Source organism: Triticum aestivum, chromosome 6D, assembly GCF_018294505.1.
Source record: "Triticum aestivum cultivar Chinese Spring chromosome 6D, IWGSC CS RefSeq v2.1, whole genome shotgun sequence".
In the NCBI taxonomy this organism is placed as follows: Eukaryota; Viridiplantae; Streptophyta; class Magnoliopsida; order Poales; family Poaceae; genus Triticum; species Triticum aestivum.
Window position 1 is genome coordinate 127958626 of NC_057811.1, and position 16734 is coordinate 127975359.

The window sequence follows — 16734 nt, forward strand, 5'->3', positions numbered from 1 at the left end:
GACATCGTCAGCTATGATACCACCACTATGGCCAGCCTTATATAGTGGGGAGTATCATATACTATATATATAGTATCATGCATATGATACTAGTGTATGGTACTACGTACGTACCTTCATAGTGCATATATAGTATCATAGAGTAGTACTAGCTCCCTCTGTAAACTAATATAAGAGCGTTTAGATTACTAAATAGTGACCTAAACGCTCTTATATTAGTTTACGGAGGGAGTATATATCATAGATCGATGACCGTATTTATGGCCATGCATGACACAAAGCAGTATAGCATTTACTATTATATATATATGTTACGGTATCTACCTGTGTTACTGCTTCTTTGCCACATCATCATATTTTCTATTCCTGGGTGCATGATACCGGCTATGATACCCCCACTATGGCCACCCTAATAAGGTTGGTCGTAATATGGGAGTATCAAGCGGTATGATGCATGCCAACTAGACTTTTTGGATGATGTGGCACACTGTTAAATGATGAAAGAGAGGGTGTGGTATCATACCATGATACCGTATCATATTAAATGTTGTACTACTTTGTGTCATGCATGGTAATTAATAAGGAACCTAAGATACTAACTTATGATACTATGCATGCGTGCATTACGGAGGTATTGCCGATCATATACTAGTATCATGCATATATACTCCCTTCTTTCCGGTTTATAGGCTTATCTCAAAATTTTAGTTTTTCCATTTTATAAGGCTCAATTTGGTTGTTCCCACCACATGTCCAGATTCCAAGGTGCATTAAATCATTGCATGCATGCAAGTATTAAGAGAAAGTTGACCAATGCATGTACTTTATATATGCATGCATATTGCAATTAATACATTGGAAAACATAAAATTTTGAGGAAGACAAAAGCATTAATTGGGTGTTTTTGCAAACTACAAAAAGTATTCCACCACTCACCATCTACCTTGGTTGGTGAGATTTTTGAATTGAGCCATATAAGGCTGGTTGTAATGGGGAGTATCATATATACTAGTAGTATCATGCATATGATAGTGTAGGATACTACTTCCGTAATGCATAGTATCATAAGTTAACATCTTAGGTTGCCTTACTAATTTTCATGCATCACACAAAGTAGTAGTACAACATTTAATATGACACGTTATCATGATATGATACCACATCCTCTCTTGTGTGCCACATCATCCAGAAAGTCTAGTTGGCATGCATGATACCGCTTATGATAATACCATTACAACCATCCTAAACCGGAAAGGAGGGAGTATGAGACTAGCCACAATGGAGAGTAGTACACTAGTAACATACACATATCCCTAGACTATATATGTTACTACCTTCATAGTGGGTAGTAACATAAGTGTAGTGTCATGCAAAGCTTCATTTATTAGGTTATAGACTCATATTGCATTGGGACATGTGATGCTACAGTAACTAGTGAAGTTACTGAAACTATCTCTCTCCTCATTAACTTATTGCCACATAAGCAAGTTTGCTGATGAAAGTGCGTTAAGTCGACTAGAGGGGGGGTGAAGAGGCGATGTTTATGAATTCTTCACTGAGGAATTTCAGGGTGAGGAAATTCCTAAGCGAAGAACTACTTGCAGCGGAATAAGTACTCAGAAGCATACATGACATAACATAAACATGGACATCATGATGAAATGAAAACAGACACAGAGTACAGGAAGCGTAAGCACAGGATAAAACAGGATGAAGACAAACAGACTGAAGAAATTGAACTAAGGAAATTGAGAAAGTCTTCAGTTAAAGTCTTCAAACAGATATGAACAAGCACACAACACAGTAATGAGGAAATGGAAGGGTTGAGGAAATAGAACCAGTAGGCTTGGTGAAGACAGTGATTTGGTAGACCAGTTCCAACTGTTGTGACAGTTGTACGTCTCGTTGGAGAGGCTAGGTATTTAAACCTGAGGACACCCAGTCCCGGACACCCAGTCCTCACCGTATTATCCTTGAGCTAAGGTCACACAGACCTCGCCCAATCACTCGTGGTAAGTCTTCAGGTGTCTTCCAAACCTTCACAAACTCGGTCAGTCGGTGATCCACAATTTCCTCTTGGATGCTCTAGACCATGACGCCTAACCGTTTGGAAGATGCACAGTCTTCAAAGGTAACAAGCATCGGATCCACGCAGGATCAATCTCTTCAGTGATGCTCAATCACTTTGGGTTTGTAGGTGTTTGGGTTTGGGTTTTCCTCACTTGATGATTTTCACTCAAAGTCCTCGGAGGATGGGATGCTCTCAATGACAAGTGTCAGTTTCTCTCGGAGCAGCCAACCAGCTAGTGGTTGTAGGGGGCGGCTATTTATAGCCTAGGGAGCAGCCTGACATGGTAAGACATAAATGCCCTTCAATGGTATGACCGTTAGGTGGGTAGATATTTTGGGACAGCTGGCGCGTAGCACATCAACGGTCGGAATTTTGAGGTTCAAATTCCTCAGGGCTATCATGTTCCTCACTTGTAGGCAATCCGCACTGGCGAATTCCTAACTCCTTAGTCAGAACAAATTTCTCAGAGACCAGAAGATCTCCGTCTCTGTCACTGAAGAAATTGACTGAATTGTATGAGATTTCCAATGGCTTCACTCGAAAGGATTGGTAGGTGTAGGATTTTGAGTTGAGCATCACTTGGAAACTTTTCCTTAGTTTTTCCTCGACCCCCTTTAACAGTACGGTGTTTCCTATGACTCAATAAAGAGAAAATGAAACTATGAAAACAAAAGTCTTAACGCTTCATGTTCCTTGCATGAATATCAACTCATCATGGTCGCACCAATTTCTTCATCTTCAAAGTCTTCAGAAAGTCTTCAGAAATCCAAAGTCTTCAGTTGAAGACGTTCATTTCTAGGGGTCGACTTTCTCTGTAAATATCAAACTCCTCATAGACTTATAGACCTATGTACACTCACAAATACATTAGTCCCTTAACCTATAAGTCTTCAATACACCAAAATCACTAAGGGGCACTAGATGCACTTACAATCTCCACTTTTTGGTGATTGATGACAATATAGGTTAAGTTTTCAACGGGGATAAACATATGAAGTGTAAACTGATATAGAGGAATTTGATTGCAAGATATAGAAGAACTCCCCCTGAAGATGTGCATAGTGAGGAATTTGGTTTTGAAGCAATGCACATTTTGAAGAGTAGTATCATGGAGATCTCCCCCTATATCTTGTAATTCATACACGCATTTAACATAAGATATGAAGAATTTGAATTTGCATGATGAAATATGGTGACTGATGTAATTCAACATGCGTGCATTTGACATATATGAGGAAATATCATGCAGAAGAACAAAGCGAGAGTATCAGACCACTATCGGGTTTTAAGTTTACAACTCGATCCAACAAAGTCTTCAAAAAGAACGAGAGTTGTAACTTAGCAAAAAACGCCCATATATAGAGACCCGCTTGAAGACTAACTCAAATTTCTTCCCCTTTGTCATCAAATGACCAAAAGGGACGAAAAGTGAGGAGTAACGCCCCTGAAGAATATCGTCATGAAGTCGATGGAGGAGCGCCAGCGTTGTTGGGGTCGGTTGTTGAAGTAGGGCCTGCCGCAGTGTCGTTCAAATCTTCATGCTCATCAGTCTCGCGCTATGAAGAATATGAGCTGGCCACCAAGTGTGGAACTTTGACTTTCTTGAATTTCTTCAACAGTGGATGAGACCAGTCAAAGTCCTGCTGGAAGCCCATTTGTTTCAGATCTTCTTCACCGTAGAGATGTGATAGAATAGCCCAGGTGCGATCAAATACTTCATGGAGATAGTAATGGTTCTTCTTCACTGAATTCTAAGTGATGGTCATGTTCTGAAGAATTGAACCAAACTGTCTTTTCACCCACTTATGGTTGCGATCGACCTTTTCACTACAAAAAATACACTTCCATGATGATACGTGTTTGTCACAGTAGGTCGCGTTTTCTGTCATGCATGTACATCCATGAAAAATTTATGACAGAATCAAGATAGTCATACCTGTGCTGTCGTAGAAGTGTTCCATGACATTGCCAAAATTATCATCACGGAAGTGTCCACTTCCATGACGCTAAATCGTGCGTCACAGAAGTGCTTTCGTCAAGGATGGCCGACACGTGGCATCCACCATAACGGAACGCCGTTAAGCTATCGGGTCAGATTTTGGATCCGATAACCCATTAACAGCCACGACCAATGCCGATTTTCCACGTGTAAAATTCTCATTGGCTGACGGATCCACGCGTCAGCTCCGCGTTGGCACAGGTGTCACTCATCGATCGGTCGAGATGGGCCTATGACATGTTGACACGTGGACCGGCCCACAAAGTTTAAATGGGCCGGCCCAACCAAAGGCCCATAAGATTTAGCGGACCATAATGGGCCGGCCCAGCTAAAGGCCCACAAAATTTAGCAGACCATAATGGGCTGGCCCAGCTAAAGGCCCACACGATTTTGCAGACCATAATGGGCCGGCCCAGCTAAAGGCCCACAAGATTTTGCAGACCACAATGGGCCGGCCCAGCTAAAGGCCCACAAGATTCTGCAGACCATAATGGGCCGGCCCAGCTAAAGGCCCACAAGATTCTGCAGACCATAATGGGCCGGCCCAGCTAAAGGCCCAACATTCTCTGTCAAATCGTCCCGTCAACGGCCTGTCCTAAACTTGTCATCAACGTGGCCCATGGTCACTTCTGGCCCGTTAACAGTCCGCTAAGTAATTGGGCCGAATTACGGCCCGGTGTATTTCCGACCTGTTAAAGTTCCGGCTTCATTTGGGCCCATTTACAGGCCATCAAAACTTTCGGCCCATAAACGACCGTGAAGGATTTGGGTCATATTCGGCCATGTCTGACATTCGGCCTCTTAGAGGCCCACTATAGCTTTGGGCCACTTTCGGCCTGTTAACGCCGGACGTAAACCATGGGCCATATGTGGCCCAACGTCATATCGGGCCCATCAACGGCCCATATAAAAATGACGATAATCTAGCCCGACCGAAGTTCCGGCCTGTTAAAGGCCCATGTATTAGGTCGACGCATTTACGGCCCGTCCGAATTTCGGCCTGTCAAAGATCTGCATCGTAAATGGGCCACCATTTCGGCCTGCTAAGTCCAGTGGGTTATTTGGCACAATCAGGGCCCAATCTCACTTTCGGTCTATTAAAGGCCCATGTTTTTTATGGGCTCGAGATATTTACACTTGTAAACGGCCTATTTTTAATGAGGGCCCAAATTATGTTTAGGCCTGTTAAAGGCCCACTATGGGCACAGGCCTACCAGAAAAATATGAAAGCTTATGCTGATTTAGGCCCAGATATTTTTAGTGGGCTACATGCCAATTTCAGCCCGTAATCGTTTTTAGCCCAATTGGAATGGGCCCGACGAATGTTGGCATGTTGGGCTCCTACGAAGCTTTCGGCCGAATACATTACTAAGATAAACCTACACTATACAAAAATAGCGTCGTAATTACTGCAGCCTGAGGCAGCATCATAAATGTTGTATCATAACAAAATAAATTCCAACCATACAACAAAAGGCCTGTTGGCATAAAGTTTACAGTCCTTCCAGATAAAAGCACCATCAGATGTATAGAAGCACAGATCATTTGACCTGAGTGCTAATGTTTTAGGCTGTAGAATCTGATGGAGCAGCACAGTCTCCACCTTTTTTTCCGCCATTGCTCTTGAACAACGAAGCGAATGTCTGATAGTCTGGTTTCAAAACCATTCATATCTTGACGACATTTCTCAACCACTATTCTTGTTTCCAAAACAATGTCCATTAGGGATTGGACTTGTGTCTGGAGCACAGATATATCGCTCTGTCTAGCAGGAAGATTTTGTTCAGTAGGCGACTTGGACGAGGTTACCTTGACAACCAACCCAGAATTACGTAGGAAGGTGCTTTTTGCACTGTTAGTGGAGAGATACTGACGCACTGCAGCAAGAGGTGACATTGTGCCTGTAGTAGCCTCATCACCTTCAGGTGGTTGTGGCTGTTCAATCATTTGTTCCATAGCTTCCTGAAAGTTTGAACTTGTAGATTAGTGTACCAGATAAGTTACTAACGAGACAAAAACAAACAAAGTAGGTTAAACGTTTATACGTAACTTATTTTGGTGAACTACTGTAATACATTAGCATGCATTGTAGTGCCAACAACATAATAAAATCACTTTCGGAACATATGTCCATGTAGCATGCGTACTGTATTGTCTATTTCCTCACATTCGTTGACATCTAAGGATAAAGAGACATGGTTTAAAGTAGGATGAACATAGTATGACATCATTCATATAATGGGCAAATAGATATAAAACAAACATGCTATTTTATCATTGTGTGCGCACGTGAACATAACAACTAGATTACAGATCAAGACCAAAAGAATATCCTTCATCTCTTTTAAACCATGTAAGGTGAAATGATACGTTAAGACAACTGTGAATAAAAGTGAACAGAGTAACTGACATTGGCTGCAAACCAAGTAGTTAAATGAACACATCACAGTACCAATCAGTTCAAGGCAGGAGGAGTAAGGACTTACAACAGCGGCTTGAACTGGTGTGCTCATGCCCTTCATCTTGCTGGTGTGGCAATCCTTGAAGATTTGCACTGCATTCAGTTCAGGTTCTTTTTGGTCCGCACGGGCTTTCCTCTGTATTTGGAACAAGTAAATATAGATACGATAATATGGCACAAAAAAAGAAGGAAGTAGCAGCTATTTACAAGAGCCTCGTAGTGTGCAATATAGCTACGAGATCCTGTTGTCTGTTGGAATTTCACTTTAGAACGGTTGGTTTTGTTCTTCAAATAGTTAGCCTAGAAGAAGATACACTTGTAAGGCACATACATAAATACAAGTTCAATATGTGGTCTGATCAAATACATATAGCCTACCTGATACTTTGGATCAGACCAGTGTTTAACGAGGGCTGTCCAGTCTTCATCTGTAATATATTCCACTGGAGATGTTTGGGCGAGTTCATTGTTAGCCTTGCCTTCAAAGTGAGATTTTCTAAGGTGGTACCGATACTGTCGCAGAGCAAACTGAAAAACATGAGTGCATGCTTGTTTAGTTGCATCATCTTTCGGATCCAACTTGAACCTCATCTGCTGAAAAAAGAATGTGAGTCTTATTAGGAGGAAGCTAGAAAGTATGGGACAGAGCAAGACAATATTACTAATTGCGATGAATAACATTACTTACGGATAAATGGTCAAGGAAGGTGTTAAACTGGGTATTGTCTTTCTCATTCCTGTACTGGATCCACGTTGGGAGGATACATGCATGACACCTAACGGCAATGGCTGCCTCTGATACTAACTTGGCTGACTCTGTACCATCACGTGGCCTTTTTAAACCCGCCTCAAAATGGATCTCCATTCTTCCTCCTTTAGATTTTGTTAATTTGTCAAGCATTATCCCTGATGTCTGTTTCCGCTTGCACCGTGGTGCTAGTTCAACAACGAATATGGAAAGTGTTAGTGTACATCAAACTGTGAAAGTACATATAAAGGAGCATGCAACTGCAACTTGACTCGATCAGGTACTGTCTTGGTGTTGATGCTCATGAGGTTCATCTGATCTTGCCAAGTCCTGTTGTGTCAACAGTGCTTCAGAAGTAGTGTTAGGTGTGAAGGCAGCTTGGGAACTGGCCAATTCCGGAGCAAACGAACGAGTAACTGGTTGAGATGCTGGTATAGTTGAAGCGGATGCTGCAGCTGGTGGAGCAGGTGATACTGTGTTTGTAGATTTAGCCAGTGGACTTGGACCTTCTACTGCACTATAAGTACCAGCAGAATCTCGACGGCAGAACCTTTTCCGTTTCACCCGACGAGTAACAGCACTCCCTACTATATTATTTTCCTTGCTCTTTTTTGACTTTGCCATGTCAAGCTGTACCCACAACACAAAAGATAAAATCACTCTTCAGAACTCATTGATGCATGATACAGACAAGCAATACTTTGATGTAAGACAACCGTATGAGGATGGAATATGTAAGAAAAACAGGACGGCATGACATATTCACAGCTACGATGTGCAAACTAAGCAGAAGGATTTTCAAGAAAATAGAAGTAATGCAAGCTAGACACCATATGAAAGATGCAACCAATATTACTCTGCCAAGTTAAAACTGTCTTGTCATAAGTGGCAATTCGAAAAATTAGAAGCAGTACAACATAGAAATCAATGCAAGATGCAACCACTATCAAACTGCCATGTTAAAAGCGTCCAATCATGAGTGACTGATGCAGGATACACAACAACAGTACTTTGATGTAAGAACATGGTATGATAGATAGATGCAGTGTATTCTAGACACAGAAAGCCATGTCATATGCACATGTATAACTTATAAAATCAGCAGGTGCAATTTAATCAAAATAGAAGAAATACAGGCTAGACAACATATGCAACATGAAACCAATTATCACACTGTCAACTTAGAGCAAGCACCTGCGATGGTGGAGTACGGGTGATGAACTCATCATGTAGACTTGGGACTTCAACTTCATTAGCAGTAGCAGTTGCAAATCTAGAGAGTCTCTGTTTGCGTCGGTGCGGAGGACCACCAACATCCCCTAACTTACTCTTTTCCTTCCTATTTTCTGATATTGCCTTATGAAGTCAAAACCACAAGAAGATGAATAAAATTAGCTCTGCATAACTGGTTGATGCATGATACAGACGAACACTACTTTGATGTAAGGCAAGCGCAGGATAGGAGGATGGAATATATACAAAAAAAGACAGCGTTTCATATTCACACGTACGATAGGAGGATGGAATATGTATGAAAAAACAGTAAGCGGAAGGCATTTCAACAAAATTAGAAGAAATGAAAGCTAGGCACCATATGAACATGCAACCAATATCACTCTATCAGGTAAAAAGTGTCTCGTCGTAAGTGCCATTTCAAGAAATTACAAGCAGTACAAGCTAGAAGACAATGCAAGATGCAACCTACATCACAGTCCCAAGTTAAATGTGTCTTATGGGTAAGTGATCGTTGCAGGTATAAGTTGTAAGCTACGCAGATGCAATTCAACATAATCAGAAGCAATACAAACTAGACATCATACGAAAACGCAACCACGTATAATAGTTCCAAGTAAGAGCAAGCACCTGTGATGGTGGAGTAGGGGAGATGTGCTCATCATGTACACGTATGTTCTAGAAACACGAACACATGTCATATTCACAGGCATTATGTGTAAAGTAAGCAGATGCAATTCAAGTTAGAAGCAATACAAGCTAGACATCATACGCAACATGCAACCACATATAATAGTGTCAAGTTAGAGCAAGCACCTGTGATGGTGGAGTAGGGGAGATGTGCTCATCATCTACACAGCTACGTTGACTGTCCAGCCTTGTGTTGTCTTGTGAATCTTGTTGGGAGGATGGCGGAGTAGAATCTGTAGAGACCCCCTATTTGAGTTGCTCCGAAGGACCACCATCATCCACTGCCGGACTAATTTCCTTCAGCTGTAATGATTTTGCATTGTGAAGTCAAACCGATAAGAAAAAGGAATAAAATTCGCTCTTCAGAACTCATTCATGCATGATACTGACGAACACTACTCAGATGAAAGGCAAACACATGATGCGAGGATGGAATATGTATGAAAAACAGGATGGTGTGACATATTCACACCTATGATGTGGTAACTAAGCAGAAGGCATTTCAACAAATTAGAAGCACTGCAAGCTAGACACCATATGAAAGATGCAACCAATATCACTCTGCCAAGTTCAAACTGTATGGCGTTTCAACAAATTAGAAGCGGTACATGCTAGAAATCATATGCAAGAGACAACCAATATCACAGTGGCGACTTAAAGGTGCCTTATCATAAGTGACTGATGCGGGATATGCAAGAATAGTAGTCTGATGTAGAAACAGGAACACATGTCATATTCACAAGCATTATGTGTAAAGTAAGCAGATGCAATTCAACAAAGTTAGAAGCAATACAAGCTAGACACATACGCAACATGCAACCACATATAATAGCGCCAAGTTAGAGCAAGCACCTGTGATGGTGGAGTAGGGGAGATGTGCTCATCATCTACACATCTACGTTGACTGTCTAGCCTTGCGTTGTCTTGCGAATCTTGTTGGGAGGATGGCGGAGTAGAATCTGTAGAGAACCTCCGTTTCAGTTGCTCGGAAGGACCACCATCATCCAATGCCTTGCCAATTTCCTTCAGCTTTATTGATTTTGCATTGTGAGGTCATATCGACAAGAAAAAGGAATATCATTCGCTCTTCAGAACTCATTCATGCATGATATTGACGAACACTACTCTGATGAAAGGCAAAGTCATGATACGAGGATGGAATATGTACGAAAAAATGGACGGCTTGACATATTCACACCTATGATGTGGTAACTAAGCAGAAGGCACTTCAAAAAATTAGAAACACTTCAAGACACCATATGGAAGGTGCAATCAATAACACTCTGCCAAGTTAAAACTGTCTCGTCATAGGTGGCGTTCATCAAACTAGAAGCAATACATGCTAGAAATCATATTCAAGACGCAAACCAATATCACACTGCCAACTTAAAGGTGTCCCATCATAAGTGACTGATGCAGGATACACAAGAAGAGTAGTTTCATGTAAGAACATGGTGTGATAGACAGATATAGTATGTACCAAAAACAGGAAAGCGTGTCATATTCACATGTATCATGTGTAAGCTAAGCAGATGTAGTTTACACTAATTAGGAGCAATACGAGCTAGACACCATATGCAACATGCAACCAGATATCACACTGCCAAGTTAGAGCAAGCACCTTGGATGGTGGAGTAGGGGACCGGAGACTTGGACCTTGTAATGCACTATTAGTACAAGGAGAATCGGTACAGATGCTCCGTTTACGTTGCTGCAGAGGACCACCATCATCGCCTTCCTTACTCTTTTCCTTCCTCTTTCTTGATTTTGCCTTGTCAAGTCAAACCCACAAGAAAAAGGAATAAAATTTGCTCTTCAGAACTCATTGATGCATGATACTGACGAACACTACTTTCATGTAAGGCAGCCGCATGATAGGAGGATGGAATATGTATGAAAAACAGGACGGCGTGACATATTGACATGTATGATGTATAAAGTGTAAACTAAGCACAAGGTGCTTGAACTTGTTACAATCGATGCAAGCTAGAAACCATATGAAGATGAAACCAATATCACTCTGCCAAATTAAAAGGGTGCCCTAACAAATGTATTTGACCAAATTAGAAGCAATACATGGCAACAGGCTAGAAATAATATGCAATATGCAACGAATAAAGGTGACTCATCGTAAGTGATTGATGCAGGATACAGAAGAGAGGTAGTTTCATGTAAGAACAAGGTTAACACATAGATGTAGTGTGTACCAAAAATAGGAAGGCATGTCATATTCACAGGTATAGTGTGTAAACTAAGCAGATGCAATTTACCCTAATTAGAAGCATTACAAGCTAGACACCGTATGCAACATGCAACCACATATCACACTGCGAAGTTAGAGCAAGCACCTGTGATGGTGGTGTAGGGGAAGTGCGGTCTTCAGGTACAGAGCTACGTTCAATATCTTCATTTAGGCTTGCTGTTTCTTGAGAATCATGTGGAGAGGATGAAATTGCATTCTTTATAAGAGTATTGCGTCTCATATTAACCCACGCGCGTGACTGTCTCATCATAAGCGATAGACGCAGGATACACAAGAACAGTAGTTTGATGTAAGAACATGGTGTGATAGGCAGATGTAGTATGTACCAAAAACAGGAAGGCGTGTCATATTCACATGTATAATGTGTAAGCTAAGGAGATGCAATTTAACAAATTAGGAGCATTGATGAGGGATACACAAGAAAAGTAGTTTGATGTAAGAACATGGTTAATAGAAAGACGTAGTATGTACCAAAAACAGGAAGGCATGTCATATTCATAGGTATAATGTGTTAACTAAGCAGATGCAATTTACCCTAATTAGAAGCATTACAAGGTATGCACCATATGCAACATGCAACCACATATCACACTGCCAAGTAAGAGCAAGCACCTGTGATGGTGGTGTGGGGGAATTGCGGTGATCAACTATAGAGCTACGTTGACTATCTTCATTTAGCCTTGTTGTTTCTTGAGAATCATGTGGGGAGGATGACACTGCACTCTTTAAATGAGTAGGGCGTCTCACAGTAACCCACTCGGGTGACTGTCTCATCATAAGTGATTGACGAGGGATACAAAAGAGCATTAGTTTGATGTACGAACATGGTTAATAGACATATGTAGTATGTATCAAAAACAGGAAGGCATGTCATTATCAAAGGTATAATGTGTAAAGTAAGCAGATACAATTTAACCAAATTGGCAGCAATACAAGCTAGACACCATATGCAACATGCAACCACATTTGACAGCGCGAAGTTAAAGCAAGCACCTGGGATGGTTGTGTGTGGCAATTGAGATCATCAACTGCAGAGCTACGTTTACTGTCTCCAACTGCTGACACTGCACCCATTAGAGCGCTGAAACACTTAGTGCTTATCTTCGAATTACACTGGAGCGACTTCTGTCTTTTCTTTTCTGCATTCGTCAACACTGCGTCAGAGTCTGAAATACCCATGCATAAAAAAATTGTGTGAGTATGGGTGAAGTGTGTGCACAATTAGTACAGTGTAAAGGTAGCAGATAACAGGTCGGTGAGAAATAAATGACGGGAGACATATGATAGCTCTACAACATGCATGGCACACTAAATTACTACAGGATTCTATGAAAATAACCGTCGACTGAAAGCAAATAGGTTAGTCCATTTTTCTGCACCGTCCGATGTACAAAGAACGGGTAGATCGCCTTCATCTACCTCTAGTCAGTCAGTGTTGACGATCTTCCTCGAAACGCCAGCGACCACCGGCCCAGTATTCCTCCCCTGCCTGCGCCCTCCCCTTGACCTCACCGCACCGCCGTGCTTGGCACCGCCCCCCCGGCCATCCATTCAAGCCCCGCCGACCTCCAGATCGGGCGCAAGCAGCTCCTGCGCCCCACACCTCTATGATAGACACCGATGCGCCGCTTCCCCGGGGAACAGGCAGACTAGGTGCTCCGCGCGCCTAAGCAGGTGCTGCTTCTTTTAATTGCGGTTCGACTGACCCTGAATTGAAATCCAGGCGGGCTACTGACGTCTAGCAAAGGTGAAATAGTAAAAGGGAGGAAACCTTGTGCATTTAGTATCACGAAGAAGATGCAGTAAGAAGCGCTCAACTAGTTTCTTTCGTGGGATGAATACGGTGTGAGCGAAGACGTAAGATTTGCACGAATAAGGGAAGAGGAGTACCTCTTTCTGCTGGCAGTGCTATGTCCTCCTTTTGTTTTTCCGACGATCTTCTTGTTGTTCGCCGGAAACCAGAAGTTGTGGAGGACGGTGCAGCCTTGGACGAACCCATGGCCAAGTTGTTGAGTGTGGTGCGGTGGCCGTCTGTCGGCGGCGGGGAAGCAGATCCGAGGCGGCGAACAACGGCGTAGCGGGAACAACTCCGGTGCGGTGGACGGTTGCGACAGTGGAGCCGCAGCAGTGAGGCGCAGGACGGCGTGGTCGAAGTAGTTCTGGTACGGCGCACGTCGGCGTCGGCGTCGTGGAGGCAGCTTTGCCTCGGCTTCAGCTGCTAAGTCCTTGAGGGCGTTGCGGTTGCGGTTGCGTTGGACGACGACGTCGGGGTACCGACTCTGGCGTGATGGAGGAGGGCGGCGGTGGATTGGCCACTATGGGGTGGAGGACGGAGGAGGCTAGGGTTTCGCGGCTGGTGGAGAGGGCGTTTTCGCGCACACGGAGTATGAATGGGGAAACGGAGGGAGGCGGGGAACTAAGGGGGAACAATGTTTCGGTTTGAGACGCGCTGGTTTGAAATTTGGGGAAAGTTACAAACTTTGCCCCCATCTAAAATTTCGGACATATTGCGGGTTGGGGGTAGGACAGTCATGTCAGGTGTCCCAAATGTGGGCGGGATAGATTTCGGCCGAGCGCATGGGTAGGCGCCCACGGCGTATGAATGCTTCTCGGAGGCGGTTGAGACTGGCGTCTTGGTGAAGTTACAAACCTACCCTGGTTTAGACTTTTGGACATCGGGCTGATAGGCTACACGGGCCAGAGTCAGGACAGTAATTTCCTACCACCAAAACATTAGTCTCGCGCGGTTTCGGGTGACCATAGGCCTATTTGGCGCTTCGTTCAATATTTGGAAGCAGAAGCATTAACGTTTTCGGTTCTCTTGAATTGAACTTTCAGGATTTGTCAAACTTCACAAATCTTTACTCTTGAAAATCCTAAAGCTACGATTATTTTGGAATGGAGGGGGTACATTTGAATATACATTGTACACGAGTATATATTAAAACATATGCAACTTACCTCGGTTCATGCATGGTTCCAGATATAATCTCCTTGGTTGCAAAAAAGCTAGATATGCGTATGAATATATATAGCATGTTTAAACTCACAACAAAGATTGATGCCCCCTTTTACATCTGATTTACAAATGCCATTATCTCGGGTTCAAATAGATGAATGCACTTCCTATGAATTCTAATCTTCGAAACCCCCTTTATGTTGAATTCGACATGTATTCTATTTCGTAGCTAGCAATTTGGAATGTATCCATGCAAGTGACAAATGTATAAAGTGCTTCACACTAACAACATGGAGTGCACTAATTAATGTTTATATATGAATTGCAAAAGCATCCATTGCCTGTATTTCAAACCGCTCTCACTCTATGGATCGATAATATGAAATAAACACATGCACATGCTAGAATTCAATAGAGTATGGGTGTCTGATAGACCGATTTTCGTCCATACGCAATTTGCAAAATTCATGATCTCATCAAAAAATAATAATGCCATTTATATTTTAATTTAATGCGTAGAACCGCCTTTTACACGTAGATGCACTATGCCTCTCCCCGTTCTCACAAACGCGTTATATATCTCTCTATCTAACGCATAAGTGCACACACTTTATATGCATCGGCATTTCTCTTTCACACATGCTCACAATCTCTCTCAGGGTGTCAGGGTGTCTCACGCACATGCTCTCTCTGTTTCTCTCTCTCTCTCTCTCTTTCTGACTACTATGTACCACTCTTTTCACTAATCTCAGTTGGAAAACACTATTTCTCTCACATGCATATATACACATGCACGGTCTCTACTAGCCCTCTATACGCACATATATGTGCCTACGTGTCTCCCGCACGCACATTATCTTTAGGCCTCTCTCGCACACATTGCCTCCCCCCGACACACCTCTCTCTTAGTAGTTGGCAGGTATGATTTCATCATATCATTCGGTAGGATATCCCTGGCTGTTAGGCTGGATGGTAATACGAGGCAAAGTTTTACCCTAGTTCGGATCAGACCCTTACAGTTGAAGAAAGAGCCTACTCCTCGTACTGTATATTAGTGATAGGGGTGTGTACAAAGTACACGTGAATACCAGGCATTGTGCGTGTGTGTATACTATCGACGAACTAGCCCCCAAGCTTGTATAACATACTAAGGGCCTAGGGTTACAAATCATATATAGTCGGCTTATCACCAGTGGGGATAGAGTCCTCCGCGACTCTGGTAGCTTCGTGTTGTACGCCGAGTCCTCCACATGGGTCTTTGTATAACACGTCTCGGTCCAACCTATATGTGGCGCAGGATGGAACCGACCCATGAGTCTTCATGTTGACCCACCACAACTAGAAATGATGTGCCCACCACACCACACACGCAATCGGCCACTAAGAAAATAAGCATATACAATAGTACAATGGTATCTAGCTCACGATACGTATCCATATTTTGTTGATGACACTGACGGACTTTGCATTTGATGCGTGCTCCGTATTTTGTTGACGACACTTACGGTCATTGTATTTGAAGCGAAAGCACGATATGGTCACTGGACTTCAGAATAAGCTCATCACGGTCACCACATACATTTTGTCGTGCTAACCAACATGTGGTTGGATGGTTAGAGGACAGTGGTTTCTCGAGCCCACCAAGGTTAAAGTCCCGGTGCTCGCATTTATCTTGTGTTAATTTCAGTATTTCCGGCGATGTACGTTCAGTGGGAGGAGACGTTCCACTCGACTACGAGGCACCTATGGTGACTTCGTAAAATCTCAAGATCATATATGCTGGCCCACTCTCTCGAAGGTGCTCATAGGGGTAGGGTTCGCGTGTGTGCGCTTATAGCGGTGAGTGCTTGCGCGTATATATGAGCCCCTGCGTCTGTACCGTGTTAAACAAATACGTATCATGATTATACAGTCACTGGCTCACCCGTACAACTCCATATTTTGTTGATGACACAATCAATTGACCAGTCAAACGTTCCACGCGGCGCAACTAGTGTTGCACCATCGCGGCGCGTAACCGTGGGACCCACCTGTCAGCCCGTATATGAAAGAAAGAAATGGTAGTTTGAGTCTGTACTGTGTTAATAAAATAGGAGTACATTTTAGGGTGATCATACGGTCACTGGCTCACCATACAGCTCTGTAATTTGTTGATAACACGATCAATTGACCAGTCAAACGGTCCACATTCAGTAGCGCACATTACCATAGGGCCCACCCGTCAGCGCGTATATGAAGGACATAAATGGTAATAAATTAGTGGTCGGTGGGTATTCGAAGTCATGAGACCTCTGGTTGGTAGTCACCGGT